Here is a 26,378-nt window from a genome sequence, read left to right as displayed (position 1 = left end):
TCCCTTTTTGTATTAACTTTGTAGAAATAAGGTTAGTCACAGATTCGATAATAGGAAGGCAGATTGAACCACTTTTGCCACTTTTTCTCAGTGTAAAAGATGAAATTATTTTAACCTGAAAGATGACTTTTATAGAAAGTGTTCATGGTAAGGACAACAATAAAGAGACTTGCCCAAAAGAGAGGCCAAACATTTGCTCCTAAAGGCTAAAACTGGGAGGTGGCACCTCTAACCTTCCTAGTGTATGAGAATGTCCTGAGAAGAGCTCAGTAAGTCCTTAATGATATTTCTTTTTTCTTTTTTTAAAAAAAGATTTATTTATTTATTTATACAAGCACTGGGTACAGTCAGAAGCATAGGAGGGTGAGAGAATTCACCAGAGGCAGAGCGGAGAGCAGACTGACGAAGCACACTGCTGAGGGGAGCAGCGGGGCGGCAGGAGAGGTCTGCGCACCATGTGGGACCCTCCTGGTGGCCGGGGATCAAACTGTTGCTGCAGAGGCTGCGAGCAGCTTCGCAGCCCAGTGCTCAACTGCTGCACCACCAGGGGAGGCCCCTTAATGATATTTCTGATGACAGCTTATGGGATGATAATTTCATCCTTTGATATTCAGTTGATCCTGACCTGAAATAAACCTCCTCTTTGTTTTTTTAAAAATATATTTATACATCATTGTTCATTTTTCAACAATGTTAACGTCCCTCCCCATCCCCCGCCCCCAGGTATAGTCCCCATAGAATTTCCTTCACCAATGCACCCATGTACCATCACCACAGTCCTCTGTGCTCCTCCCTCCCTCCCTCTGATCCCTTTGTTGATTGGAGTCTTTTCCTCTTGAGGACTAAAGAGTGGCCAACTTTGAAGCTAGGTAAGCTCTTTGTGGACCTGGAACTGGGATAGAAGCTGATTAGAGTTCCAGAGCAGTATGCTCTGGGTGGAAAAAAAAAAAAAAGCACTTGGAACTGGATCTTGATTTCCTTGTCAGCTGTGTGGGCTGAGTCAGTTTCTTTCACCCTTCGTAAGTTGAGAAAAGTATAAAGTAGACAACCTGATTGGGGGAAACAGACCAGATAAATCGGAGCCAGGGAGGGTATCGATGTTGGCGGCAGATAGCAGGTGGGTCCAGCATCTGACAACCAGAATTTGAAAATGAAACCATCAAGGCTGAAGCCCACACACTGCAGAGCTGGTTCTGAAGCTTGAATCTGGCCCATCCAGAAATTTCTTATGGAATTTCTGCCAGTAAGCCAAGCTGCCATAGCCTTGAAGACACCCACACGCAAGTGGAAAGATGAAGGAAGTGTGTAAAGGTGGCTTTAGATGCAGTTCAGAGAATAGTGTCCCACCACCACTCCTACCCCAACCCCCACCATGCTGGCAATTGCTTCTTGACTGGCCTCCCTGCTTCTATCCTTTTCCTACAGTCTGTTCTCAATACAGCACCCTTTTCTATGTAAATCAGGTCATGTCACTCCTCTTCTCAGAAAGCTTCAATGGCATCGCAGCCCATTGAGAGTAAATGCCCAGATTCCCAAGGGCTCCATATCATCTGGGAACCCCTCCACCCACCTCCCCTGTTCCTGGCTCCCTTCCCCCACACACCACCAAGTCTTTTGATGGCCTTCCCTCTTCCCCTTCTTCACTATTCCAGTCACACTGGAACAGGCTACTCTGGCCTCAGGACATTTCCTATGACTATTCTAGAATATTCTTTACCCAGATATTTGCTCAGGTATGTCCCTCACCTGCTTCAATTTTTTGCACACTGCCACCTTTGCAAGGAAGTTTAAGGGGACAACCATCTCTAGTCCCCTTGCCTTACGGTACTTGAAAATTTTACACACTACTTAACACCATCTAAAAGGCTTGTTTGTCATGGCATTCATTACTGTTTGCACTTTCTAGAATAAAAATATGAGGGCAAGGATCTCTGCCCATTTTGTTCATGGACATAACTCAAGCATCTAGAACACCTGGGCATTGTTAACACAATACACATTTATTGAATGACTAAGAGCAGAGGCCACAAAACAGTAACCCAGGGACAAGAAGAGCAAGGAGGCATGAGGTTGACAAGATTCTTTTCCTCCATCCCTCTCTTTTTTCCATTCTGTGTTTTCCCATTCCCATTCTGTGTTTCCCATTCCCTCCTCCTTCCTTTTTTCTACTCTCTCCCCCACTATATAATATCCTACTTTGATCCATCTGATGTGAGCATCCAATTCAGAGCCCAACAGAAGTCAAATTTAAATCTTTTCACTGTTAAATCACAGAAGAGATATTTAGAAATAAACAAGCATCCCAAACTAATACAAGCAAATGATGTCCTGTGTCCTTAAAATCTACACTCATGTCCATTCCTCTCCATTATATCACTTCTGGAAAACTTCTGTTTTGAAATTATACACACAGCCCACAGTCAATTCTTTTGCAAATCCTCAGAGGCATGCAATCTGATTTCCCTCACAGGGGGACCACTTTTGAGAAGCAAATAAATGCTATGGAATGTCAAGTCTGATAAAAGAACTAAACGATCAATCTGGATAATGTGGTTTAGATCAGAACTGAAATAACTACAAAAGCTTGAGATTAGATTTATGGTTTTAAGCCTAAGCTGGCAATCCTCAAAGATATACAATAATTGGCCATCATAGAATAAATGCAGTAAGTCCTCACTTAATGTGATGGCTAGGTTCTTGGAAATTGAGACTTTAGTTGAAACATTGTCTTTGAATAACATCATTTTGTTCAAGGGAGGCCATGATCCCTTCATTCTCATCAGTGTAAGGAAACGACATTGAATGCGACAATGGTGCTCAAGGACCTACTGTACATATCACTCTCAAAGTGACTGCTTTGAAATACAGCACTACTTGGTATTTTCTGAGAATTTAATAAAAAGAAATATTGTTCTATCATTACATTTCATACATTTCCTAGAATTTATTTATTTATATTTATTTATTTATTTATTTATTTATTTCTACAAGCACTGGGTACAGTCAGAAGCGCGGGAGGGTGAGAGAATTCACCAGAGCCAGAGCGGGGAGCAGAGCAGGCAGAAGGACCGAAGCACACTGCTGAGGGGAGCAGCGGGCAGCAGGAGAGGTCTGTGCTCCATGTGGGACCCTCCTCCGGTGGCCGGGGAGCAGCTGGGGATCGAACCGGTGCTGCAGAGGCTGCGGGCAGCTTCGCAACCCAGTGCTCAACCGCTGCGCCCCTGGGGAGGCCCATTTCCTAGAATTCAAATGTCATTTGTATTTAAGTTTCTACATCTGTGGAATGTGAGGATGCTGTTTTTCTGTGGCATGCTGAGAGGATGGGTATACAATGAAGGAAATGTGTAAATGGATCAGAGTTCCACCATGGAAAAACATCATCAACAAGAACTTGTGCTTTTTGTGAGAAATAATGTATCATGGATGCCAGAGACACAAAATACACTTTCTTTTTTTTTGCTTCTCATTCACCTCTGTTCACCCTTTCCCTGCCACTTACTGAGTTTTCTTAGGTTTAACCATCTGAATTATTCTCTGTACGCAATTGTTACTTCCTTCCTTCCACCCCCCACATCCCACTGTGCTACCATTTCATCCTTCCTGTTGGGATCCATTGTAGATGGCTGTCTGCTGCCCTGTGATTGGCTGAAGCTTGCAGCAGCTCTCAGAGAGACCCCGTGGACACAGTGAAATACAGTCAGAAAGCTGTATTAACGTAAGTGGCTTTTCTTCGCAGTTAGGACTGCTATTATGGTGTTGATGGTTGGTAATAAAAGACCTTTTAGTGTGGGAAATCAAATAATCTTATACAAACATAAATGGGTCTGGACAATGATTATCCTAATGTAATTGGAGAATGAAGTCTGATTATGGGTGTTGGTTCTTGCTTTTCTCAAAGTATTATAGGACTAATGTAACAATTGATAGATTGACACTCTTTGCAAGGTGTGAAGTTTATCATTAATATGCTGCATTTCTTATACTTGATTTCTCTGTACTCAAGTCATTTTTAGTGTGAGGTTTGAAAGCTTTGTACTATAGACATTGCAGAAGTTTCCAGAAAATTTCTGCAGTGATATATGATAGAGTCAAGTTTGGGGGAAAACTCAAACAGGTCATTAAACAAAATTTCCCAGTTCAAGGTGTACTAAGCACCCACCCAGTCTCCTAAGAGAACTGAAGGAAGCCACATTTAGGAAGGAAACATTTAAGATGAGACCGAAACGTCCTGTGGGAAATGATTCTCTATTTGTCAGTAGGCAATAATTCACCCGGCCTAGGAGAAGGTTTCCATTTATCCTGAAAAATGTCATTGTTCCATGTTAAATAACATATGGTTGAAAACATATTTGTTGAGATTTAATAACTGCCATCAATGTCTTCTGTGAATAGCTGCCTGCTTGGTAACAAAGATCTACTGTCCTACTGAACTGAAGTCGAGTTCTCTGTCTTAATTACTTTAACTAGATAGTTAATTTAATGGACCTGGGTTTTATAGATCTGCCAATGGTGATTTTTATGTGTACATAATGGAGGACCAGCAGAGCACACTTCTGTCTGAAGAACAGATGTTACTGCCAAGCTCAGTCTTGCTATTCAGACCAACATGCCTCTGCTGGCTTCTTCCCTCCTCAAAGAAAGCACTCTCTTTCCTTCAGATGGCCCACTCCCCAACCCTTGTGGGCAATGTCTCATTCCCAATCTCCTCATCCTTCAAGGCCAAGAGCTCAAGAGTCACCTTATCCAGGAAACCTTGTCTCATCTCCATGAAAAGGCAATTCCTGCTTGGAACTTGCATCTCCCATTTTCCTTTCTTCTCTTACAGCAGTCATTACCACCCCCCCACCATTTTGCATCATTTCTTCATTATACCTCCCCAAATATTACGTGGTGTCTATTACAAAGTGGGCACTCAATACAGGTTTAATGAGTTAGCCAATAGATAATGAATAAGTCTCATACCATAAAGTCTGGTCACTCTTGACTAGAAGTATGAGTCTCTGTAACCCTCATCCTTCTGCTCCAGGATTGGGGTTGATAGTGGACCTGCGTCCACCCTCTATTTGTCCAATCTCAGATCATCTCTGCTGAGCTAGACAACTAGACTGAATTTTTCATTTGTGACAATGGCTTTGTGCTACATAAATGAGTAGCCCTCTGATGAGAACTGGTTAATCATAGCTCAATATGAGTGAGAATAGGCTTGCATGTAATTGAAAAACAAAGCATTTGCTTTGAGTATGGGTGTGCAGAAAGCATTCTGAACTTCTCTGGAACTGTTTTAGAGTTTATTTTCTAGTCATGGTTTGAGTTTCTGTCAGGTTCGGGAGCTGAATGGCTCATTTTGACATTCATTCAGACACTGGCCTTTACTCTTAGTTATGTATTTTGAATGCTTATTTAGTATCTCCAAATACATCGTGAGCATCTTGAAGGCAAAAATCCAAGCCTTATTGGGCTCAAAGAATTAAAGGCTGAATTGTCATGTGATCCAGCAATGACACGTCTAGGCACCTATCAGAAGAATGTGAAGATGCTCATTCAGAAAGACACACACACCCTGATGTTCATTGTGTCACTATTCATAATAGTCAAAACATGGAAACGACCTAAGTGCCCATCCATGGATGAATGAATAGAACAGGTGTGGTATAGATTACACAATGGAATTCTACTCAGTTATTAAAAAGAAAAGATGAAATCTTGTCATTTGCAATAACATGATGAACTTGAGGGGATGACGCTAACTGAAATAAATAAAAAAGGAAAGATAAATACTGTTATTTTATCAGATGTGGAATATAAAGAAACAAAACTGGTGTTTCTGGTGTAAATTCCTTGAGCCCTGTGTTCTGAAACCATTTCAGTAAATCCTTAACTAAGATGCCCATGAAGGGCTGGCCTGGCTAAGGAGCCACGGAGCTTCAGCATCTTAGTGTCAACTACTGGGATTATAAGCTTTTCTCTGGAAATTTCCTTACAGAATTTGATGTAAATGGCTTTGTCAAACAAGACTAGGTTTTTGGGTTTGCCCCAAACTTTGCCTTTGGACTATGTCCTCTCTTTGGCTTTGCCCTCAGATTTGTCCACTGGGTCTCTTTGTCTTTCTTGACTGATTTTCCAGCATCTCCCTTCTTATTAGGTGATATCGAGAAGTTCAGATAGCAGCAGCTACCCTGGCAGCCTCACTAAGATTAGGACCTCCTGTCTGTTTTTGGCAAGTCCAAGAGGATTTAGCTCAAAACAGATTTTATTTCTACCTAGAATTCCCGTGAGATTAGGATGCATGTTTCTCTCTTCAAGTGTTGTTTATACCCAGAAATACGGACCCACTAAAAGTTATAGGGCCTCCCCGGTGGCGCAGCGGTTGAGCGCTGGGTTGCGAAGCTGCCCGCAGCCTCTGCAGCGCTGGTTCGATCCCCGGCTGCTCCCCGGCAACCGGAGGAGGCTCCCACATGGTGCGCAGACCTCTCCTGCTGCCCGCTGCTCCCCTCAGCAGTGTGCTTCGGTCCTTCTGCCTGCTCTGCTCCCCTCTCTGGCTCTGGTGAATTCTCTCACCCTCCTGCACTTCTGACTGTACCCAGTGCTTGTATAAATAAATAAATAAATATTTAAAAAATTAAAAAAAAAAGTTATAGGAAGGACATTTTATTTGGAACTAAAACTGGCCCAACCCAGTGTCCTCTGCCAGCCCACCTCATATGGAGGTGTTGGCAAAATCAGCGCCTTCCTTTTCCTTGATACACTTGGGAAATCACCTTGGTTGTTTATATGCTGGAACTAACAAGAGTCCACAGATTTGTCGGGGAGACTAGAAAGAAAGTGTTGCTTTCTCTTTTGAGAGGATGGGGATTTACAATTGTTCTCAGTATCCACCACAAGTGCATTCTCTAGATTTAGTTCCATCAAGTCCCTTGACACACTTATAGTGAAAGCTTCTATTAACAACCTAATTTTACACCCACTTAATCAGGAACTTGGGCTTTGTTTCTTTTTGCTTTTCTTGAAGGTGAGCTACCTTTTAGCATCTTGGCTCTGATTTCCTCACCTTCTAACAGGTGCTAATACCACTCTTGACAGTCTTAGGAAATTCCTAGCTCCTGGCAGCTTTTGCTGGAGGTTCCTGATAGCCCTCTACAGATCAGCTGTAGCCGCATTATTTTAACTTCAACATTCAGTTGGCTGCCTTCTTTATCAAGAGGATTGCTTCTTCCTTTCTTTCCTGTGCTGTCTTTCTTGGAGGGCATGGCTGGCGGTTTGCTGGCAACCATGCCATACTTGGGGCAGTATTAATACGAAAAAAATAAGAGATCTGTTCAGCTTAGATAACCACACAAATTGCATGGCTGCATCTTTTCTTTACATTTTAAAAAGGTTAAGGTGTTTTGCTAGCACCAAAATCACAAGAAATCAAGGGACTGGCTAATCTTTGGTCCTGCTTTGCATGGATTTCACCTGCAGGAGATTAGCCATCTCTCAGAAGATTGACATCTTACGAAGGAAACCTTTTTCCCCTGTTATGTGGATTTTCCTCTGTGAGATGCTAAAGCTGTGCCATCAGTTGAGAAGCATAAAATTATTTACCATTAAGGGTGGCATCAAATTTTGTCTTGAAAACCTCAAGGTGTTAAACACCTGAAGGGAAGAAGCAGAAGAGCAATAACAGCACTTTTCAAAGAAGGTGTATTTTGGAGCGCCTCCCCTGGGGAAGCGTGCTCTTCATGCCAGCCTCTACTAAAGGAAGACTGGAAGAGAAAGCACATGCTGGAGGGAGAGGTTGTAAGGAAGAATGCAGTGCCAGCAATGAGGGGGACTCGGCATCAGGGCTGCCCTCCAATTACTTTGCTGAGGGATCAGAACCAGGCTGTTGCCTTTTGAAGATGGGGCTTTGAGAAAGGGACCAGTAAAAAGAGTGAACTGTCTAATTTATGTAAATCCTCTCCATGCGTGTAAGCATGTGGATTAGTAATTTGTCTGACAGCAGCTCTAGTTTTTCTCTAGACTGAGGGCACATTGACCGGCTCTGAGGGAAATCTATCCGCCGTGTCAGTAGCTGGTACCTGGTAACCAGATCAGAACAGTGTTTAAGTGTGAGTGGAAGGATGAATCTAGAGTTTAGTTTCGAGATGCATGCATTTTTGTTTAAAAGATTTATTTATTTATTCATAAAAGAAATGGGGTACAGGCCAGAGGTGCTGGGGGGCAGTGAGAAAATTCACCAAGAGAAAGAATGGGGAACAAAACAGGCAGACTGACTGAAATACACTGCTGAGGGGAGCAGCGAGCGAGACAGGAGAGGTCTGCTGTGCCATGTGGGTAGCTCCCCGGCTAGACTGGGATGGAACTTGCTGCAGAGGCTGCAGATATCTCCACAGTGCTATGCTTACCTCCTTGCACCACCAGGAAGGCCTGAGACTCATGAATTAAGGGCAAAACAGACATTGCTTTTCCAGAACTATTGTAGACTCAACAGGGAAAGGTTAGGTTGTTTTCTTCCCCATATTTTTTTTCAACTTAAAATGTGGGGTTAATTATAGCTTCATATGCAATTATAAGAATTAATGCAAAGAAATGCTATTTACCTTTTTCTTAAAGGTAAGTTTCCTCCAGTGGTTACACCTCTAAAACTATAATACAATGACACAAGCAGGAGATTAGCATCCATGTAATTCATCAGTTATATTGAAATCATGTTATATAGGGGTTTCCCTGGTGGTGCAAGGGGTTAAGTCACAGCACTATGAAGCTGTCTGCAGGAGGAGTTCGATCCCCATTCAGGACCTAACCCACATGGCGCAGCAGGCCTCTCCTGTCTCACCCACTGCTCCTCTCAGCAGTGTATTTCAGTCAGTCTGCCTGTTCTGTTCCCACTCTGTCTCTGGTGAACCCTCTAACCCCCTGAACTTCTGAACTATACCCCAGTTCTTGTACACAGTTTACATGTACACAGTTGTGTGTGTGGTCTTAGTTCTATGTAGTTTTATCACACATGTAACTTACTGTGTCTATCACCAAAGTCAAGCTGCTAACAGTTTCAACACCATAAGAACCTCTGGCATTGGTCTTTCATAACCATATCCAGCACCCTCCACCCCCTGAGCCCAGCTGTAACCCTGGTTACCACTGATGTGGTCCCATTTGTATGAGAATATGCATCTCTAGAATGTTACACAGTGAAATCATGCAGTATAAAATCTTTTGGGGCTGACTTTTGTCCCTAGGATAATTTCTTTGTGATTCTTGCAGGTGGTTTTTGTATTAGTAGCTCATTTCTTTCTATCCTGTCACCTATTGAAGGACCTTGGGGCTGTTTTCAATTTGGGACTGTTGCAAGTAAAGATGCTATCACATTCGTGTACAAGTTGTTTGGGTATAATAAATTCTGGGAAAGAAAGGTTTTTAAATCTTGCTTTCCCACATGCATTTTTGCTCCTCTGAATACTCCTTGTCTCACAACCATAGCCCATGGGACACAGCACACACATTTCCCCATATAATGTCTGTATTAACAAAAGACAGTCTTCAGGATCTTTCTGTAGGAATGCGGGTGGAACACAAAGGCTGCCCTTCCTCCTCACCTGGTGTCCTCCTTTAGCCTGAGCTCCATCTTTCTCAGAGGGTGCCTGCCTCTCTTTTCAGGGACTCTCTCGCTTTCCTTTCCTTGGATACAAAGGAATCTACACAGCAGAGAGAGCAGAGGGGATGTGGTTCTCATGTCCTTGCAATGACCTTGCCCTCATGCAGATGGTTTCCATGAAATCCACATTTGTTCTCATTTTTCTCATTTTCCTTGGGTTGGCATTGAATAGGGATGGGGCGGTGAAAGGGAGGGATGTTCTGGGAAGAAGGAAAGCAGCTCATTCCTTCCTATGCATATGTAACCGGCCTTTGAGGTTACATGCTCCCTTCCACAGGTGGCCAGGAAATATTTTACTTCTTGGGTCCCGGCTAGCAGGTCTGAATGAAGCCCAGGAGGACCCACTCGGCAGGGGCTGCACTAACCTTGGCACTAACTTCCTGGCTTATCCCACCTCTTTGCCCTGTGGGTGCTGCTGTGAGAATATGGGAATTTTGTGTGAAAGGCTGGCTTAGTACAATTCTTTCATTGGCATGGAGTTAGGTTGTTCCTCACTGCCATCCTCTCTCCACCCTTTCTTTATTTTTGTTGCCTTTACTAAATGGGCACATCAGTCTATGTTCTAGTCCTCTGGTTGCATTCTGTGGACTAAAACAAATGTTCTAAGGCCTTTCTTTTTTTAAAAAAGATTTTTTTTATTTATTTGTACAAGAGCTGGGGTACAGGTCAGAGGTGCAGGAAGGTGAGAGAATTCACCAGAGACAGTGTGGGGAGCAGAAAGGCAGACGGCCCAAAGACACTGCTGAGGGGAGCAGTGGGTGAGGCAGGAGAGGTCTGCTGCTCCGTGTGGGTTTCTCCCTGGCCGGGAGGGAATCAAACCTCTATGGTCTTTCTTTAGCTTCACCTTCTACCCTTTTCAAGGCTCCTACCCTCCTGGTACCCACAGGTACCCTGATCTCTGGTAGGTATCTCTGCACATATTGCCCTGTCTTTACCTGGAATGCCCCTTTCTTGATTCTCCCTGGCAAGACTCTACTTCCCCTTCTACTAAGTGCCAGCATCCTGGGTCCTGGCCTGGACCATGCCTTCCACACACTCTGGTTTTATCATATCAGTGCTCACCATGTCTCTGTGACTCTAAGTCCCCATGGACTCCCACCTCTCTGACAGCAGCACCACATGCTCCTCTGACCTCATCACGTACAGTGCTGATTCATGTCTGCCGTATGAGAGATGGAGAAGAGAGTGTGAGCTGCCTGGAGACTCTCCCCCTGACTTCAGGGACCTGCTCCCTTCACTCACCACTGCCCTCCTGCACGGCAGCAGGGAGGGAGTCCACCTCCCCACCAGGAGGGGCTGTGTCCTTGCATCTGTATAGGATGAGACTTTGACCCACTCAGCCTGAGGGCCTCAATTCATCGGCAGCTGCTAACCCCATGAAATGCCAAGCAAGCCCTGCAGTGTCTGCTGTCATCACTATTGTGATTGTGTGATTTCCCTTCACTGCCCTCATGGAGGGCTGCTCTGCCTTCTCCTTATAAGGCACTTGTCTTATTTTGTTAGTTAACTAGTTAATTAGCTAGTTATGTATCCAAATCTCTCTTTTGCATCTTTCAGGTTCCTATCATTCTCCAAACACGTTGCTAAGACAACACCTCATGCACAAAATTTAGACCCTTCTTCCAGGTTTCTGGTTATGTCAAGGGCAGAGAGGGGTGGAAGCCTGGTGAAATTGAACCAGGATTTTTGGGAGCAGACCTGGAGTCTGAAGACCGCAGGTGGGCTGTTCCTCAGTTCTTGTCTTTAGTGAGGAACGGATTCAATGTCAAGATGGAAAAAGAAGTGAGAGAAGAGTAAGAACAGGTATTGATAGGTGAAAGCAAGGACAGGAAAGCTCCTTAAGTGGAGGGGTCCCAAGTGGGTAGCTGATTGAGGTAGTTAAAAGTAGGTGCTTATATTGGTATAGTGGGCAAGGTGTGGGGGATTGGTTGTTGCGTGTCTCTGCGCTGTGGCTCTTGCTGATTGGCTGGAACGGCAGGGGTGTCCTAAACTCTCCAGGTCTACTCAGTTTGCACATGTTACCTGTTTGCCCACGTTACCTGGCCTACCTCCCCCAAACTAACCTTGGTTCATTGCCGTAGCATTGTACTGTTGTATTGCTGTTCTGAACTCTCTAATCAGACTGATAAATGGACCTAGGGCAGCTGGGTTTAGGGGGTGGGGTGGGGATGGGTGTGCTCTCCTGGTTCCAGTGAAGTGTTTCTCAGACTAATAAATGGATTTAGAGGCTTGGGGCACCCTATTCCTAACTGACTGCTTATACTCATTTTCTAACTTCATCCTTCATAATGGGGTGACCTGGAGGAAAAGAGGCAGAAGTACATCAGACAGCCAGTTGGGAAAGCACCTTTTCCCTACTTTAGAGGAATTAAGCAGTTTTCCCTCTTATTCAGACAGTGAAGGGAAACAATTTAAAAATCCAAAATAGAAATAATTTTTCTTTGAAACATCTGCATACTGTACATGTGTTTATGTAAGCCCTGCATGCTTAAATTAATCTCCTTGTCTCAGAATTTGAGCAATAATTATGTCAATTATGCTCATTAAACTCCCCCAAATTATTAATTAAAGTCTCTGTGGAAAAAATTCCCCCAGGTTGAATATTCTTAGTTGCTCCCTTTCTCTGAAACCCTTGGGCTCTGCACGTGTCCTGCTCATTTGGACACTCAGACTTTGGCTCGGAGCCCACGCTGAGCTGTGTGTGTGAACTTGTGGTGTGCTGAGGTTGTCTCCATCCCAAAAGATTGTTTCTTTCAGTCCCATTCTTTGCTTTCAGCTGGGTATGTCTTCTTTCCCCCAGCTTGCACAGAGACTCCGGGAGACAGGAACCATGGCTCTCCCATGTACTTTGTACTCCACAGTATCTAATGTTTGTGTTAGGACAGCCTTGTGGTTGGAGAAAGTCCCAGAGCCTGGCTCAGGCCATTAGAAGGTCACTGTGACCTATGTCACTCAGAGCTGGGAGCCTGCAGATGGCAGATCATGGAGCTCTTCACATCTGAGGAACAGCACACGACACACCTGTGCTCACACCCTCCCACCTCTCCCTGAACAGAGAGCAGAGGGGCTGTGCTTCCAGCCTCTCACAACTTCCGGCACAATCCAAGCTGTGTCCCCCCAGTTTGGGTCTGTAACCAGTGAGGCTCTGGGGCATCTGGGGCATCTTGTATTGGATTTCCAATGGGAAGAGTTCCTGACTTTTAAACTACTAATGGATTTGTTCATTTATTGTCTTTTTCCTTGGACAGTAATACCACCTGACTGATCAAAATAAGTCCTAAAAGATGCGTATCAGGAGAGCAACCTTAAGTCTGCCTGAGATCTCAGACTTGCCTCCCTGGCAGCCCTCAGTCATTCTTTGTTGCTCAGAAGAAAAGAGGCATCGTGAGAATAACCAGATGGCCCACACATTGTCTCTGTTCTTCTCCTTATTTCTCAAAAAGTAATTGAAAGTTTGAAGTAAATGACTGAATGTTTAATTTGATGCTCTGATATCAAATTTTGGAGTCATTTCTGTGAATGTGTGGTGCTGATTCCATAATGAGATTCCACATTTGCTGGAGCAGCTGGAAACATCTGTGGGCATTTGTGTAGCCCCAACGTTCTTGAGATTTCAGTGGGTGGCTCTGAGAAGTCATGTTCTTCAGGAGAATCAAGTCATGAGAACATCTGCCCAGGGTTGGAGAGAGAACTGGAGTTATGTTCACATTTTATTTTGCTGCCTCAGTAATTAGATTCTGGAATTTCTCTCCTAGAGTAAACGTGGCTCTGGTGCAATCTTTCATGTCCAAGGGGTAGCAGGATTTTGATTTGTTTATTTCTTTGCTTATTCATTTCAATGGCTTTAGGTAAGCTTATGAAGTTTAAGCAACATGCCCCCAAATCATAAATTAGCATTAGTGATTCAAGATTATTTCTTTAGGATTCTGGCAGAATTTACAGTCATCTTTACTTCCTTCCTTCGGATTACAGAATCTTGTAAAGGTCTTCCAAGTCACCTGGCCTCCTCCTCACCCCTTATTGTGTATCCAATTTGGCATGCATCCACCCCCTACTTGGATCAGGGGCTCTCAACAGCATGCAGACAAACACCATGTTCCTTGGGTCCTTTGTAGGTGTGTTCCTAAATATTAGTGAAGGAGTATGCTTTACTTCTACATGACCTTGGCAGATGAAGGGTATGTATGTTGATGCCTGACTCTGGATTGCTGTTAAGAGATTATAGCTCTTGAGGAGTAATAGCCCAGAAGAACTGGAAGGTGGCGCTAAACACAGATTGCATGACTAAGGGACTTTATAACTCCAAGAGGCAAGACCCAAGAGCTGTTGTGACCCTGTTCGCACTGCAGGGCAGCATAAAAGTGACCAGGCAGGGTTTGGGACAATAATAAGATGCTCTTGTGATCAGGGAGACTTATTTCTAGACCACAGTAAAGATTGTGTGGTAATTATCACTGACTGGCCTAATGATAGTTTTTGAAGATTTCATGTTAAAATGGTGCCATGTATACAAAATAGCTAGACTACTCCCTTTTCATGACAGAGTCTCACTTCATATAGCAGTCTATTTTTTTTTAAAGATTTATTTTATTTATTTATGCAAGAACCGGGGTACAGACCAGATGAACGGGAGGGCAAGAGGATTCACCAGAGACAGAGCGGGGAACAGAACAGGCAGGCTAATGAAATACACTGCTGAGGGGAGCAGCGGGCATGATAGGAGAGGTCTGCCGCTCCATGTGGGACCCTCGCTGGCCGGCCTATTCCAGTTTTGTACAGCTTTGGGTTTGAACAGGTTATATCAAAAATAATTGGCTTATACCAACCTAAGACCTGGATCCTTATAACTTCTTCCCAAGTTGTTTTTGGAACAGAAATAAATATATTACACTCACCATTTACCAAACCCAGCTGTACACTAAATCATATGAGGACCCACTTGAAAGTAGGGACTCCAAGGTCCCACCCATTTCATTCATTCATCCATTTATCTATTTATTTGTTTGTTTATTTATTTATAAAGATTTATTTATTTATTTATACAAGCACTGGGTACAGTCAGAAGCATGGGAGGGTGAGATAATTCACCAGAGCCAGAGCAGGGAGCAGAACAGGCAGACAGACAAGTACACTGCTGAGGGGAGCAGCGGGTGGCAGGAGAGGTCTGAGTGCCATTTGGGACCCTCACCAGGGGCCGGGGATCGAACCGGTGCTGCAGAGGCTGCGGGCAGCTTCACAGCCCAGCACTCAACTGCTGCGCCACCAGGGGAGGTCCAGGAGATCTATATTTTTATAAAGCTTCACAGGTTTTGCTGATGGACAGCCAGGTTTGAGAAATATTGCCCTCTTATCCTTTCGAGCTGATAGCTAACTTCTAGGTTAATTGAACATTTTTTTATAACCCCAGTGCCAGTCTTCTAATATACACATCTTATTCATTTCAAACATTCTCACCTGCCTTTCACATAGGTTCACAACTTTTGTCTACAATGGAAGACAGAATGTGGATTGTGAGTGTATTTATTAACACAGTGCTTACCTGTCCTGAGCGGGTGGATTATACCAAGTGCTAATCTTCTGGTGACACTTTTAATGTAGATCCTCTTTGAAAACAAAACCCCCAGAGTCAGTGAATCATGGAATTTTCTTCTAGTGTTCATTACCCTTCCCTGTCCTTTCTTTTCAAGGTCAAGTTTCTTAAATAAATGTGTGAACAGAGCAACTTTGTTCTTGATGGATGTTCCTGCCATGGATTGTAGCCCATAATGGAAAACTTAGTAGTTCTGTTTTTTTTTTTTTCCTTCCATTATACTGGTAAACCTATACCAAGATAAGGAAGGTATAAACATCTTTAATAGCAAGAATAAATAAACAATAGAGGAGATGACTCTTCGGACTTTGAAAGGACTTTATCACCATCAGCCCTAAAATAGAAAGCGCCATTATTGCTCACTACCCAGTGGCCTCTTGGCAGATTCAAGTCCTTCCTCTCAGCCACATCCCTTCTGATTGGTGCCTCTTCCATTTGAATCGAGCTGTGGTCTTCTTCTGTCTGCCCACACAGATCATGAAACTCTCCTGTACAACATCATCTCCTTTTGACATCAGACTGATCCGAGAAAGCCAAGAAGTCTCTTACAATGCTAGTGAGCTTGTGATGAACAGATCTCAATTATGCCTTGAGGATTTTGGAATCCTACTTTACATTTTTTTTTTTTTTGGTTAAGACTATTCCAAAAGTACTTTTCCCCCTAATGCACAAGAAATAGATACTTATAACAAATTATTAGAGTCTAGAGCTTAAAAGACTAATATAAGAGAGAAATGAACATATAGACATGCATACATCTTTTTCTGGAAACAACAGAAACACTTTTCATTGGCTTAACTCCCTCTTTTATGCATTAAACAGCATCCCATAAGCATTTACCTATACAAATAAACGTATATATTATGTAGCTATGGTGCAATTATTTTTACTCCTGTTGGGTATCTGGGTTGTTTCTGGTTCTCCACTATAATAAATGACAATATCCACAATCACCTGTGCCTCACTAGAATTAGCACTGATACATTTTTCTAACTCCACTAAGAAAATCTATCTTTCTTCTATTGTTGGGGGTGAGTGTTTGGTTTCCTTCTTTCACTATGAAGTACAGAGAATGGTGTTTTGAGGAATGTAGAAAGTGGTTACCTTATCTGTCCTGAAACCTGGATTCACTATGGGGCCTCTTCTCTTTTTTCATCTCTCCAACTTTGGGAAGAATGGTGGTAATAATGCTTTGCCTTCTTGAACCTTCTCTGGTGTCCCATATCCTTCCACCTGTCACGGTGGCAGGGAAGGGACACGTCTTTGTGTCAAAGAAAGTGGAGAATGAGGGGAAGGGAAGACACAAGGGACTGAGTCTGACAACATAGAAAATGCTGACATAAATTAATCAAACGAGGCATCTCACAGGATTGAATTAGTTCCTGATTTATGGCTGCAGTGCCGCGGCTGCCAGGCCATTTCTTCATGCTCATCCGTTGTTGCCCCTGATTTATGTCAGAGTCTCAGTGCATTGGCTGACTAGGGATCCTTGTAGGATGGATGGAAGGGAGAAGACTGCTCCAATGCAGCCGCCCCTGGGCCAATCTTCATTCCACCCCTCAGAGTGCAGACCCATTTATCAACTTCATTATTTGCCTCATAAACTCGATGTCGGCATCTTTAGGCTCTGTTATAGTGCTATTGAAGCTGGGCTGGTGACAAAGGAAAGAAAATTTTATTTTTTTTTATTTTCTGACTTCTGTATTCTTTGAGAGTCTTAAACCTGAATAGTGTTGAAGTCAGTGCTGATGTTTACTTCCTGCTGGGATTTGCACACCCCTATGTTAGCCTCCTCAAGTTACTGCTAAATTTTGTAATGAGAGGCACCTGGGGGGTGATTTGTAGGATGATGTGGTTTGAATACTGGTGACTTCCTCCTTTGGGAAACTTATTTACCACTGCAGCATTTCTTTATAAGAAAAAGATTATTATGAATACTTTGCTGCTCATTCTGGAAATCTGCTATGGTCTAGTGGATCCTCATTCATTCATATGCTCATTTTTTTCTTTCAAGTTTTTATCATGTGTCATATACTGATTCCTGTCTTTTTACCTCTTCTCTCTCTATATGTCCTGGTCTTCAAGAATTTATGGAGAGACAGACATTAAACATATCAGATAAATAACCATATAATTATAGATATATAATTGCTAATGGTAGCAATTTTAAGTGAATTCAAAGCTCTGTAGACTATTTCTATATATTTTTAAAGAATTCCATCAAGATAATTTTTATTTATTTATATATCTATCTGTCTATTTATTTATTGCATAGATGAACTGTGCTGTAGGCCAGAGGTGCAGGGGGTGAGAATATTCACCAGAAACAGTGGGGAGCAGAGCAGGCAGATTGAAGGAAAAACACTGCTGAGGGGAACAGCAGGCGAGACAGGAGAGGTCTGCTGTGCCATGTGTGTTAGCTTCCTTCCTGGGGATTGAACTCAGGCCACAGTGGCGATAGAACTGAGACCTAACTCCTAGGCTACCAGGGAGGCCCCGTATTTCTATTTTTTTAAGTAAACATGGAAGAAGGTACAGATTAAGAATTCACATGAATTCTTAAACATATTCTGTAAATATATTAAGAGTAGATTTTTTTTAAAGATTTATTTATTTATGCATACAAGAGCTGGGTACAGGCCAGAGGTGCGGGAAGTAAGAGGATTCATCAGAGACAGACTGGAGAACAGAACAGGCAGATTGACCAAAGTACACTGCTGAGGGGAGCAGCAGGTGAGTCAGGAGAGGTCTGCTGCACTATGTGGGTTGCTCCCTGGCCGGCAGGGGATCGAACTCATGCTGAAGTTGCTGCAGATAATTTCATAGGTTGCGTCTTAACCCCTTGCGCCACCAGGGAGGCCTCTAGATGTTTTATTTTTAAGCACAGATTTGGTTGTTGCAATAGATGATATCACCTGGAAACAAGCCTGACAGGGTTCCCTAAGAAAAATCACTGTGATTCAGGACTGTCTAAGTAACATTTGATTATCAAAGCTTTGAACACTTCTTATTAGTGTTTTTATTATAACTTCCAATTATATCTTAAAGTGTTTTATTATCATTTCCAAATCTATATCTCAAAAAAGCAGTCATCACTTCTAAAAACCATTTTTTTAATTTCTAAATAGTAGCTACCTCATAAAATTGTTCATTAAAATGAAATGAGTTAATGTGCTTAGCACAATGTTTGGCATTGTAAGTATTTATGTATTTCTAACAGATATTTCCCCTGTGTTTCAGAACCAATGTCTGAAACAATGTGTTTCTGAATCACTTATTGTTTATTAGATAATTTAGTCTGTTGATACACACTAACCAATAGGATATCCTGCATAAACTGCAATATCAGAATATAAAGAAATTGAGCTGGTTGTCTTCCTAATCAAATCTTCCTCTGTTGGGCTTCCCTGGTGGCACAGGGGTTAAAGACAGAACTGTGAAGCTCTCACCAGCCACCGTAGCAGCAGTTCGATCACCGCTGGCCAGGGAGCAACTCACATGGCACAGCACACCTTTCCTGTCTCCCCACTGCTCCCTTCAGCAGTGTATTTCAGGTAATCCGCCTGTTCTGCTCCCCACTCTGTCTCTGGTGAATCTTCTTACTCCCTGCACCTCTGGCCTACACCCCAGTTCTTGTATGCATAAATAAATAAATCTTAAAAAAAAAACCTAAAAAGCTTAAAAAAAAAACAGAATAAAAACAAATTTGCCTCTGCTGCTTGCTCTAGATCAATGAATAGCCATCACCATCCTTCTAGATCCCAAGTCACATGTCTGGTACAACCTTCCTCCTACTCCATCTCATGCAACTAGTCTCCAGCCACACCAAGTTATTTCTTTTTTGCTACCCAGCCACTTCTCTCTGTCTCCCTCTTTGTCTCTCTCTCTCTCTGTCTCTCTGAGTCTTTAACTGCTGGTTCCCTCTTCTTGAAATATTCTTTTCTTCTTTCATTGCAACTATTTATCCCCTATGCCTCCTTCAGGTCTCAAGTCTTTTAAGAAGCTCTCTTAACCCTCCAGACCTCTCTTAAGGGCTCTTCGACCTCACCATGTGCCTTGTGCTATTGATATTGTGGCACCTAGTAAATTATATAATAAATATTTTTTTGGTACTGATCTATGATCTCTATGATTCATTTACTCATGTTCATTGCACTTTGTCCTTAGTGTCTTTAATAGTTTGAGGAGTAGGTGGTTGGTCCTGCACTACTGAATGACTGAGTTTATATTCAAAGTCAATTCCAGTAGAAAGCAGTTTCAAAAATAAATTAAAGGAGATTTTAAATGAAAGAAGGAGTAATCTTCCAATTGAGTTCAAAGCATGTGCATATATATGTTATTTCCATCCACTGAGCTTATGTTATGCATTCAAATAGGTACCATAATTCACATTTTAGAGAAGGAGCAGACCAACGTTAAATCAATTTCCATGATTTTTTCCCCAAAATGATAAAATAAGCCAACTACATTTGAGCTAACTAGATTCTAGCCCCCAGCTGCCTTCTCAGCATTACACCTTCTTCACCTGTTCTCTCCCTGGAGGTGGTTCTTCTATCCTGGGAAAAGTGCAAATATTCTTCCAGTCCACCACCATTTGCTATTTCCTTGACATCTTTCAAGAATTTCAGCGCTAAAGAGCACTTCAAAAGTGTTGACCTCTTCTCCTGGGAGGGCAGCTCTTCCGCAGGATTCTTTACCAAACCTTTGGGAAGAGATAAGCAGTCTTAGACTCTGAGTGAAAAATTTCCCCTACCCAACCTGGCATCAGACACAAGAGCAAACAGTTAGAGCTTTTGCTTCCTGTGGGATATTGATTTTCCCTCTCTGCTACAGCATTTTCCTCATCCTCTTGGCTTCCACTGCAAAAATGAAACATGAGATTTGAAAAACTAAAAATACTGAAAGTGACAGGTTATTCTGGCATCACGGGTTATGTGAGAATTCCAGTTGAGAGGGGGCTGATGTAGCAGACGATTGCCCTTCAGGGGTCATCGAGTGGACTTTTAGACTGTGGAGCAGATTGAGGTAAATAATAGGTATTAGCAATGGCAAGATAAAAGCCTTTTGGAAAAGTAGACTAGAAGAGCATCAGGAAGCAAATCCGGTGAAATGGAAGGCAGAGGTAATGGCACACAGAACAAACAGGAAACATCTTCCCGAGTTCCTCTTACAGCACACCCTTTACTTATAGCTGACCCTTTTTTTTAGATTTATTTATATATAAAAGAACTGGGGTACAGGCTAGAGGGGCGGGAGGGTGAGAGAATTCACCAGAGACAGAGTGGAGAACAGAACAGGTAGATTGACTGAAATACACTGCTGAGGGGAGCAGCAGGAGAGGCAGGAGAGGTCTGCTACATCATGTGGTTATCTCCCTGGCTGGCCGGGAATCGAACCCGCGTCACAGAGACTGCGGCCAGTTACACAGTGCTGCGCTCAACCCACTGCACCACCGGGGAGGCCCAGGCCGACCCTTTCTTAAGAAAAGCAGTGAGCTGCATAACCAGATTTGTTCACAGAAAACCATATAAAATTTGCCTATGTCAGTGGAGGATTGTCAGCTCTCTTGCTGGTGAGATCCCCACAGCCAAGGCTTATTGAGTTTAGCTCTAGTCCCACAAATATGTCAAATTCTATCTTGAATTAGATGTTTTAGGAACTCTTGCCTAATGATCAGAAACTATTTTCAGTCCAGTTTGCTGCCTAACTGACTTTAATTGCATCAACTTTTAAGTAACAAAGAGAATTCTTGTTCCAGATATGTGTTTCTTAGTTTGAACTGTAACTCTTGAGTACTGAATTGAGTTCTTACTTTTGGCAACTGATTACCTAATTCCAATTTACCTAGTACTTTAGTTCTCTCCTAGATTTTATATACCTCTGGATTGTTTGTTTCCTATTGGTTGGAAGATGTATACTACTTCTTATGGTCCTGTTCCTCCATTGCCTATAATTTGCCTAAGCATCTACATTTTTACTGTTTTATTCTTTAGATACTTTGCCCATTGGTGATAGCAGTCCTTGTCTAAATACCAGCCAGTCCAACACATACCTTGTCTTCAATAGAAGGATTTAATCCTAGATTTTATCCCCCAGTCTCTGTGATTAGGTAAGTCATATGCCTGGTCTTTTAATAGTGGTTTTCTCTGCTTTTCAAAGTGATCACTTAGTCTAGTGGCATATAAGATCTGCACATTGTCCTCTGAACTCTATTTGCAATTGAACACTGGACATCTCTACCTGCATTTATTATAGACAACTCTAAATCAGTGTTGGTAAGCACAGAGTGCATCTCTTTCCTTTCACATCTGCTTTTCCTCCTCTATGCCCTTTTGATTAATGATACCACCATCTTGATATACATCTGAAGAGGTGTGATCTTATGCCTCTGGGCCACAACACATTATAAACTTATGTTGCCTCAATAAAAAAGAAGCAATATCACCACCTTTCTCAAGTCAGAAACCTCAGCGTCAACTTGGACTGACCTTCTTCCTTCACCACTTATATCTTAAGTTTTCTACTTCTCTCTCTCCTTTCTCCATGAGTGAGCTAATTTGATCTTATAGTTTTAAATCTTATCCACATGTTGATGGAATGAAAATGCCTATGTGTGTGCTGGTGTGCATGCATGTGTGTCTGCTTGATACTGGATACTGACTTGGATATCTGTCTAATAGGTATGTCAAACTTAACAGATTCAAAACAGGACTTTCTGAACCAAACATTAACTGTCTCACCCTGCAGTCTACTTTTATTTCAGCAATGACATTGAAAATCTTGCAGTTAGCTTTTGTTCCTCTTTTTTTAATGTCCCTTTCTCTCATATCCAACCCACTGGCAAATATTCCTATTCTGAATACATCCAAAACCATCCACTTCTCTCCATCCCCACCGCTACATTGCAAACCCAGCTACCACTGTGACCTGCGCTGTTACCAATGGGTAACACCAGCTTTTAACACCAGTGCCATCTCACTATCAATAATACCTAGACTGTTGAAATTGTCTCCTAACTGGTATCTTTGTTTTGTTTTTGCTCCAACATTCATTCTGCCCTCCACAGTAGAACAGTTTTTTAGAAACGAAACCACATCATGCCTCTCTCCCACTGAATACCTCCTAAGAACTTTTGTTCATATTTTGAATGGAGTGTGGCCTGCAGCCCCAACTGTTCCTGCCCTGCTGTCCTCCATAGGCTCAGCACCCTGCCTCCTTCTCTCAACTCACGTCATATGCTCCCACCCTAGGACTTTGCTCTGCCCTCTTCCTGGGGTGCCCTGCACCAAGACCTCTGCAGCCTGGAACCTGTTGTCACCCTAAGGGACTTGATAATCAACCTAAATCAGTGTCCTCCCTTTGTGCACTGTCTTGCATATCAGCTTATTTTATTTTCTTTGTAGAATTTATTACTCTCTGAACATATCTCATTTGGTTATTTATTGGTGAATTGTCACTTTCCACTAAAATATAAGCCCCAAGAGAACAGGGGCTTCATCAAGATGGCTGAACACTGTATCCCCAGTGATTGAGCACAGTAGGCTCTTAATAAGTGTTCCATTAATGAACGGATTAGTTCATCAGTGCCTGTAGCTTTCCTTGTTATTGTTATTTTACCTTCCATTTGTAAATAGAAGTTTAACTCTATCATTCTTAGGTTAGTTGTATTTAGAATTTTCAGAAAATGGTTACAAGTCCGTTATCTTCCCTATTATTTCTTACAACAATCCTAATGAGTTGAGTGCAGATATTTTCTGGTAACAGTTGAAGACACTGAGCAGAGATAGGTTATTTTTTTTGTCCAAGGTCACTCAACTGCCTGGTGATGGCACCAGGATCTTCCAGAGTTCTCTTTTTCAGCCAATATTGACCAGGAGGCCAATGCTCATTGTTCTTTTGGGCACCAGTTGCTGGACCTCAGTCTCCAGGTTTTCACCAGGATCTAGCTCCTTCAAGCTCCGGATGCTTGTGGTCCCAGATGGTACCTGCCTCTTTCCAGTCTCAGCGTTTCATCAATCTTAGACTTTTACCACCTATAGGGCCATCGATAAAATACAGAACATCACTTAAGTTTGAATTTCAGACAGCAATTTTTTTTAAGTGTAAGTTTGTCCCATGTATTTAATCTGAAGAACAGGGTTAGCTCTCCCTTCTGTATCTCATCACTATGTTGGGAAACCCTACCTACCAGTCACTGGTATACTTGTGTTTCTTTTCAGATCCATAACACACCTGCCTTATTTAAAAAAGTGACTTTATAAATTTCAAAGTCAATTTTATATGTTCTACTTATCCATTCCTCCCCTACCTACATCTTGATCTAGTCCAAGTATAATTCTTCACCATCCTTCAACATGGAGAAGGAATACAAAGTTATTCACATATGAAATTCCCCAAAACAGGGACAATGAAAAAAAAAATAAAAATAAAAAAGTCACTCTATCTTTTTAATCTGAAAGGAAAATTTTATATACATGCTACAACATGGTGACATATATCACCTGAAAACAAAAAGTCATAATTTTGCAATTGGGAAACAAAACAAATATTTTTATATTAGCAGCAAAGTTTTTCTTGGGAGTTAATAAGTATTATAGATAGATAAATAGATAGATAGATAGATAGATAGATAGATAGATTATATGTGCTATTTATTTCACATATATAATAAATACATTACACATATTAACCCCAACATATGTGAAGGCTAATAAATACTATACACGTATTCCTTATCTCTAGGGAGAGTTTATTGTTCTGTGCCCTGGCTTACCGTGCCAGGCCACAGTACCTTCTGACCCACCTGTCAATCCCTATTGGAATTCTTTGCCCACGTATTCTTGGGCCACAGAGATGCTCATGGTGGAATTCTGTTTCTTTTCACTGCTATATTCTCAGTTCTTTGAAAATCCAATAAATATGTGTGTTCAGTGACCTTACTAATGCATGATCACAAGATAAAGGCCATATTATAGCAGCAAAACTTGTATCCAGAACAAAAAACATTTGGCTCTCCAAAGTAGAGTTTTGACTGAAAATTGGCAGATATTAGTGCCAAATAGTCACTGAGTTTTATTTTCCCTGTGCTTATTATATATTTTTCTTTGACTTTCAAATTCAGGAAAGAAACATTTATTCATCTTTTTCATGTAGTTTTGTGAATTAATTGACAAGTAGTTTAGAAATCAGCCTCTGCACTCAGCCTGGGCGTCTCAATCCAGACTCCAACTCTTTAGCTGGGCAAGTTGCTTGATTTTTCTGCACCTCAGTTTCCTTCTCTGTGAGGTTGGAATAGTAATTATTACTATAGTCATCTCCTTGTGGGATTCTGGTAGTAAGTAGCTGGACTTATCTGTATAAGGAATTCATCACAATTTCTAGAACACAACAGTGAACATGATGCATGTGATCAGGGCATGCTGGTCAGCATAGTCCAGCTCTTGTTTGCAGGATTAATTTTTAACCTTTGGAAGAACCCTTAGTTTCTGGAGACCTCAGGAAAGATGGGGCCCTTGTGCTTGCAATCAAGCAATTCACCATAAATTTCCTAAATTGTACCATAAATTGTACTGTATTTATATTTCCTTATTTTATTACTTAAAGTGTTCAGTCAGCTTGACCTCCACTTTTAGCTTTCTTTATTCTCAGGATGTCATTTTTGATCACGCATGGTTGACCACTGCCAACTGCCAAGTGCCCTTACCTTGAGCACTAGAACACATGAAAACCTCCAGCCCAGCTATCCTGGCCATTGTCCCAATTCCACTTTCCCTGCACTGAACTTTAGGAGACCATTTTGTTCTTTTTTCAACAGCAAAGCTTTCATGCTTTCAGAGGAAAAAATGTCCTTTGGCATTTCTGCATGATGTCATTGCTGCTGCTGACACATCAGGGAGGCTTTTCCCCTGGCTGCCCCAAGGACAGTGCAAGTGACATAGAATGTTTGGGTTCCCACCCATAGTCAAGTGAAGTTTCATTCTATTTTTCTTACTGGAAAAGGAGCGAAGTTAGCTACTTCTCATCTTTTTCCATTCATTGACATGCATCCTAGTTTGTATATATTTTTTTTAAAACACAGAAAGATAAGTGAAACTAATACCCTTAGGCAGAAACATTATATTGCAATTTCCTTGAGAGAAGGAGCAATAATGAAATGAATGAATGGATGAATGATTGAATGAATGGATAGGGGTGTGAAGGAGAGGAATAGGCAAAAAAAAAAAAAGCTTCTCGTGGAGGTGACTGTGGATACCAACTGAGACAGAGATAACTGGGAAAGCAGTCAGAGTGTAAGAAGCAGATCTGTTGCATTTGAGTTAACTGTTGCAGGTCTGTGCTGGGATGGTTTGGGGAGTCTCCAGCCTGTGTGTGATGGTTGATCACCCAAGATTTGATCATCCTAAGGCTCTGAAGAAGATTATACAGGGTGAAATTTAGGAAACACTAACATTGAACTGGGCTTCCCTGTAGGGAAGGACAATCTTAGATATGACTGAGAGGAAAGAGAAAGACTATTGCTGCAAGAATTTCCCAAAGAAATGGGTGGACTGTGGTAGACCTTTGGCAGTACATACTGTGGTCAGAAATGTTGGGCCAAATCGGAAGGCCACCAGCTGTTAGACCATTTTGGAATTCAACTGAGTTAGGCAAGAAATAGGATTATGTTTACTATTAATACCTAACATGGGTCCAGTGTTGCCGCTTGCATATTTATTTTGATTTTTTTCAACAGCTCTACAACTTAGGTATTATTAACATAATTAGGGATGAGATAAACAAATAAGCAAAGATCCTGTGGTTCAGGGCAGACACCATAGAGAGACACCCCTAGAGCAGATTCCAGCCAAAGCAGATTCCAGAGCAGATTCTAGCCATGACCATCCAACTTCAAATCCCATCCTATTTAAAGAAGATACTCATTATGTACTTTTACGCATTTCAGCATCTACTCTTCTAAATCATTCTGCGACTATTTAGTCTCTTTTTACCTCTTTTTTCTATGTGCTGTTATTTTACGATTCTGATGAGAACTCCAGACTGATAATGAGAGAATAGGGACAAAAAACACTGGGGAGACAAATGCAAGCCTATTTGCCATTAATCACACACTTTTCTTCTAGATAACATGCAAGTGGTGCAAAGGCAGTGATC

At 42.0% G+C, this 26,378-nt stretch overlaps 1 protein-coding gene across 1 annotated transcript in view; it reads left to right on the top strand.

The window, feature by feature from the left end:
* OPCML (opioid binding protein/cell adhesion molecule like) overlaps nucleotides 1-26,378 on the top strand; it is a 1,065,334-nt gene that overhangs the window by 327,654 nt on the left and 711,302 nt on the right. The gene's annotated exons all lie outside the window — the stretch shown is intronic.

The sequence above is a fragment of the Talpa occidentalis genome, unplaced genomic scaffold (genome assembly GCF_014898055.3).
Source record: "Talpa occidentalis isolate TD23 unplaced genomic scaffold, MPIMG_talOcc4v2.1 talOcc4.12, whole genome shotgun sequence".
NCBI lineage: Eukaryota > Metazoa > Chordata > Mammalia > Eulipotyphla > Talpidae > Talpa > Talpa occidentalis.
This window is presented reverse-complemented; position numbering and strand designations above follow the sequence as displayed.